Here is a 6673-nt window from a genome sequence, read left to right on the forward strand (position 1 = left end):
AAAAGAACTACAAATTGACCTATATTATTACAAACGTTTGAAATAACGGTTTGTTACTTTACTCTATATGTCAAGCTATGCTTATTTATTTTAAGTGTAACTTTTAATTGTAGTTATAGTCGTTATTGTGAACCTACAATTAAGATTTATTAGTGATTCTAAGTTATTACACGGATTGATCTACTTACTAGAGTGATGTCTAGGTTGGATTTAGTGAGGTGCTTAACATAGGATTTCCAAATAGTATACCATGTACACCAAATGGACCCTAGCTCCGATATGATCCTACCTGGTTGATCCATACTCCATAGATCTTGATGTAGACATGGGGATTATTGAGGAATCTAGACCATCATTATGTAGTCACCATGATTATGAAAATATACTAAGACATAGCGTTATGTACATCTAGCTCTTTTGGGATAGTGTTAATGCGAAGCGATGCCTAACTTCGAGCCACCTACTTTTGTTAGGTTAGTGAATAGTTACTTTCTGCTTACACATAAATACAAGTATTCTAAATGCTTAATTGCTATGTTTGATGTCCTTTCTTTGTTTAATGTAGTCGTACAATATGATTGTTACTCGATTTAACCCTATATTTATCATAGTTAATAATATGATTTGGGTAGTGATAGGGTTGTTAGAAATAAAAAATGAGAGGTAGTGATAGGGATGTGTGAGATAGTGGTTATGATAGGTTAGTAAAAGTCGTGCAAAATAATAAGTCGCGTTTGTTGTCCATATCCCATGTACTTTTGTACTGGTGTGCCTACCCCAAGTACTTTTGTACTGATGTGTCTTCCCCAAGTATCTTTTTACTGTTGTGCCTATCCCATGTATTTTTGTATTGCTGCGAATATCGAAAGTACTATTGTATTGTCATGCCTACTGTGGCTGTCCAAAGCAGTAATGTATTGTCGTGTTGTCGTGTTTACCCAAAGTATTAGTATATTGTCATGCCTGATCACCAAGGTATTATAGATGTCTACTGAAAAATATCCATTTGGAAAGATCTCTCGAGATCATCATACTAGGATATGAAGGTGAGGATAAAGGGAATGGGATAACTAGGTTATTTGAATGCAGAAGAATATATAATTAAAGATTATAATACTGTGGGTTGAAAACCCTATGTACTCACTAGGTTTCCCAACCTGACTGACTCAGTTTCTTTGTATCATAGGTATCGATAACAAGGTACTGACAGATAATGTAAATATCTGCTGAGAGACTAAAAAAGTTTTTAGGAGGCTAGAATAATGATGTAAGGCCCGTTTATGCTTATGTTTTGTACTAGTTATGACATGCCAAGCTTTTAAATATTTTAATGTGGAATAATTCCTCATAAATGTTCGATATTAATATTATCCCACAAAGAAATAATATTTTTGGGATAAGTTTCCACACTAATAAACTACTCTGTTTTTAAATAAGCATAAATAAAAAAGTTTTAAAATGGCCGTGACATTGGAGATGCCAGAGTTGGTATCAGAGCATTCGTTTAAGCGAACTAAGATTTTAGGAAATTTCTAGACTTACACTTAGAATGCTAAGCAATGATAGTGAGATGTGTGTCTGTTATATTCTAGGTAGTGAAGCTAAATTGACACTAGCACTAGTTTACTTTAGTATTAGATGTCTAATTTGCTTTTACGTGCTAAATGAGTTATGCTATAGCATGCCTTTGGATTTCTTATCTAGGATGTTGTAAGTCCCGATCTATACATCCAAATCAGTAATCAATGTATTGCAAACAATCAAGCAGAGTGTAGAAGGAGTAGAAGTAGAATTAAACCTAGCATGCACACATCTATATCTTATAAATGCTAGGTACACCTTGAAAACACGCACACATACCTCTTGTTTACTAACACACAGACACAACCTATTTGTACTACACAAAGCATCACACCAGTGTGTAGCCGCACACACGTGTACGGCCGCACACACGTGTATGGCCGCACACACCCACTAACATACTACAACCACCACAACACACTCTAACATCCTACCAAGACCTATACATGAGAAGGCGTAGCCCAAGCCACAAAATTATAGCCTATGAATCTCCCCCTTGGTTTGTGGCTAGCATAGACTTGGTCTTCATTCTCCAGGATTTTCGAACAGCTTCAGGTCGGATTTTCCTATGGATCCTATCCATAGCTTTCCATTGATGATTATGGCGACCATTCTTGTGAATTACTTGGCAGCAGCCTCCATGACCTCTTTTCTGCAAATGATTTGGTGACGAGCCAAGTCACGGATGTCTCTTTCTCTAAATCTGAGATGATCTTTTGCACTAATAAGCCTTAGTACTTTTTCTCTTTTCTTGAACTTGATGGCAGCAATAGCAGTTTCATCATCATATGCCGAAAATTCCTTGTTGTCAAGATATCCTTCATGAAAGTGTTGAGGGATAGGAATGTCTTTCAGTTGTTTTGTTGTTGGCCACAGTATGATCTTCATTGGCTCACTAGATTCAGGATCAATAACATCTGCATCTTTTCTGTACAAGGCTTTTGCAGTTTTCATCTTTGAGAAGTTTTCCTTGACCTGCTTGTCTAGAAATCGTTTGATGTTGGACGCACTGGGATCCTGCGAAGGATTGTGAAATGGGGCTCTTGAGAGTTTGGCAAGATCAACTTTCGTCCATGATTTGAAGTCATGGATGCTCTGGTAGTATTCAGGAATTCCAGAATTTCTCTTTACAACCCACATGTTTACCTCATGATCAAAGGCCCACATTTTGATCCCTGAGTGATCACCATACTCATCACCAAACTTTCTCTTTTTAAGATCCGTCACTGTCAATACAAGATCTTTTGCTTTGCGATTTTCGTTCGAGTTCTACATGAAAAGTAATCCTTCACTTTATTAGTAGTGAGGGTCCTTTTTCCATGCTTGATCGTGATCCGTGATCTTGCATTATCAGGATCTTTGTCAAAACGATCAACAAAGGTTGTTGTCCTTGGAGGAGGTTGATTAACAAAAAGGTCGCCTTCTGAGGACTGGGTGGGAGCTGTGGGAGGATCTTCAATCCCATGAGGTTGTTGAAAAAGAGACTGGAACTTATCGCCAAACGTGTCAAACAACTTGTTCTTTAACCCACAATAAAAGGCAGTTAAAGAACCAAGATCGGTTTGCAGATCAGTAATTTGTCTTGTCTTAATTCATCTCTTGCTCTAAGCTCAACAATATAGGTATCATGTTGATCAAGCAAGATGTTCTTTTCAATGACTTCCTATCTCAGAGTTCCAATTTCTTCTCAAAGCTTAAACACTAAGGTCTTATCATCCCTTGAACGTTCTCCCTCAAAAGATATGTCTTTTCCTCGGGAGGAAGAATCTGGACTGTTCTGAGTCAAGTGCCTAGGTAGCCTGATAGATGCTTCATCTAGCGAAGGCCTTGTGGGGGAATATTACGGAATAGTAGACGATCCGCCTGCTTCATACACGGTGCTTAGACCTTCTTCATTTGGTAGTGGTGGTGACAATAGATGAAATTGGTGGTGCTTCGCTTCAAATGAACACTCCCTGCCTCGAAGAAGACAGAGAGGTTTGAGGCTGTGTCAGTTCACTCAAAGATGGAACAGAAGTAGAGACATTAGCATGAAGGGGAGGAATCCCTGAAACCACATCTCTTAGTCTTGAAGGATCTTCCATTGGTTTTGAAGAAGAAAGCAAAATCTTGAGAGCGTTAACATCATCTCCAGTCTTAGTTGCTGGTTGAGCAACTTCATTGACCTTTCTAAAGTGCCTATCATCAAATCCCGGTAATGGAAAAAAATCGTCATCATCTAGATTAAGGTCAAGACTTGAAGGAATGTCGTCATTATTGATACCAGTAAAATCCAGATTTCTTAAGGAATCATCATCTCCATTGAAATCCTCATCACCTCCCTCTTGATCAAAATGTCCCTGAACCTCCACATTATGTTGTTGGTCATGTTCCTCAGCTACAATTGCCACAGGAGAAATATGACCTTCTTCATTCTCATTCTCTGAAACTGAAATTACGACATCCTTGGTTTTTGTGGGATTAGAGAGATTATCAGATCCTGATTGATCACTATCATCAGCAAAGATTCCAAATTTTATCATAGGGAATTTCCCTTCAAAGACAAATTTTCCAGATCGATTTTGTTTCATTAAACCGAAGGCGTTGGGACCGATAGACTTGAGATCCAAAGTTTCATTTCCTCTCTCAATCTCGGGGTGCATGACATTAAAGATGATTTGCAGAAGCCTAGGGTACATCAAGAACTTGTCCCGCTTGTTTCCCTCAATGTTGAGAATCAATTCATGTAGAATGAACTTCGAAAAGTTGAACTCAATTCCTGATGCTAATGCTGCAATGGCTCTAGTGTTGAAGAGGGAGATTTCATTAGGTCCTGATCTCCTCCCAGAAATATAGCTCATAAACACATGAGCTAGATACATCCAGCAAGGAGGTAACAACTTCTTGATAGTAGGAGGAAATGTTCCTTCATAACTAATATGATCCAGTATTTCTTGGGTTTGTTCCAGATCAATCTCCATTGAAAATTCAGGCCTGTCAATAACCTGCAACGATTCTCGAATGATTTGTTCGGTAATCAGGACTTTCTTTCCTTGCACAGTGGCCTCAAGATATTTCTCATCGTTGTCATTTCTTTCCACAGATGCGCTTCTCTAAAATTCTTTAATCAATCTTTGATAAGTCACTGGACCAATGGTGAAAGCAGAGACCAAGCAACATTTCCTTAGGCCATCGACAATGAATTTGAGATCGTTGTGGGCCGCCAGAGGATCTTCTAGAAAAATGGCTGAATCGTGCACTTTTGCAAACTCAAGATCTCCCATGATATTCTGAAAAACCCAAGCATAAATTAAAGCATTAGAAAAGTTAAGAGATTTCCCATTAAACAAAATGTATGTCAATTTTAGGTGTACATCCATACACGTAGATCCAGCCACACTCAATGTGTGCAACTGCACACGATGTACAACTACACACATGTTCCAACAGCACATAGTGCCAACCGCACACGAGTCCAGCCGCACACGGGTGTGCGGCCGCACATGCACATTCGACACTGAAACCTTCAATTGACCATCGATTCAAGATCATTTTTGCTTAAAAACTGCATTATGGGAGTCGATTTCATGGATCTTACGATTACAAGGTTTCAATTTCACGAAAAATGAGGGTTTTTTTGAAGTTTTTAGAGAGAAAGAGATAGGAGCAGTGTGCGGCCGATCTCAAGAGGAGGAAAAAGTTAGGGTTTGACCGCACACCCCCTTTTTATACCTTCCTTAATCCGATAAACGACTTTCATTCACCACTCTTAAAAACAAAAGCCCAATACCCAAAAATATTTTAAAAATAAAACTTTTTGAGGATTAATTACAAATATAAATAAAAATAAAAATAAAATATTTTCTAAAATTTACCAATCCTAAAATGAAAATGAAATAAAATTAAAACTAAAAATAAAAATAAAATAAAATGATACTAAAATTTGAATTTAACCTAAATTTCGCCTTTATATGAAATTAATAACCTTTTGAGATGTGGGATCAAAGTTGTTGGACAATCATTCTCCATTTGTCAGTATCTCTCCTTTCATGAATAGATTTGGTCGATCGCCGGTATTGTGGTCCACTTAAGCACGAAAAATTGTGACAAATTTTAGGTATGCTATCAGTGACTAGATAGATTGATCCTAGGTGACTAGATAAATTTCCTAAGGACCATTTATCTAATGACGACCAAAGATATTATTATCCACCTAAATTGAGCAGCAAGATCTACAGAAAATCTATAATTATTCAATTTTAGTTGTACTATAACGTGTTTCCCGCATCCTGATATACCCCAATAAGCAAGAACTTCCGATATAATCCTTAATTTAGGTGAGCAAACAATTATTAGGAGAGAGAATTGATTTAGAATGCATATGCTGCAAACCCAGGTCCGATCTCTTCCAATCATGTAGAGGGTGAAAAATATGACTAACTAGAGTTTTAGAGGGATTGAGAAGTAGAAGGTTGCATATGTTGTGTACCAGGTCGGATTATTAATCATGCAAAGGAGACAACATATGACTAACAGACAGAAAGAATAGCATAGATAGAAGATGCAGAGAGACAGAGTTGCATATGTTGCAGTGCAGGTCGGATCTTTCGATCACACAAAGGAGGAAACATATTGATGGGTTTTAGCCATAAGAACATCCTATGTGCTCATGCAAACCATAATGCTTGGATCTAGGTTTCTCTATTGTACATATAATTCATCCAAGACTTTAAACCCTAGATCTAGCATACAATTAATCTAATTAACTTAAGAATGGGTTTTAAGATATTACCTTGATTGTTATATAGCAATAACAATCTCAAATCCTTCTTGTATTGACGTTAGAAAGCTTAGAGTCACAAATGTCACTCCTCTAATGGTTCACAAACACCAAGAGCAAGAGGATGAAGAAGATAAGAGAAGGAGGCTGCCCAAAACATGTGGAAACCCTAGAAGGAGTCTTAGCCACGTTTTTGGAGCTTAATGGCACTTTATATACATGTAGGCTATTAGGGTTTTGAACTAGGAAACCCTAAACTGACTGCTTAAGCCCTAAGCAGCCCATGGACCCTTCTTTAATAAGCCTTGGACGATTTCTAATGGGTTTCCCATA

This window comes from Lactuca sativa, chromosome 9, assembly GCF_002870075.4.
Source record: "Lactuca sativa cultivar Salinas chromosome 9, Lsat_Salinas_v11, whole genome shotgun sequence".
Taxonomy (NCBI): domain Eukaryota; kingdom Viridiplantae; phylum Streptophyta; class Magnoliopsida; order Asterales; family Asteraceae; genus Lactuca; species Lactuca sativa.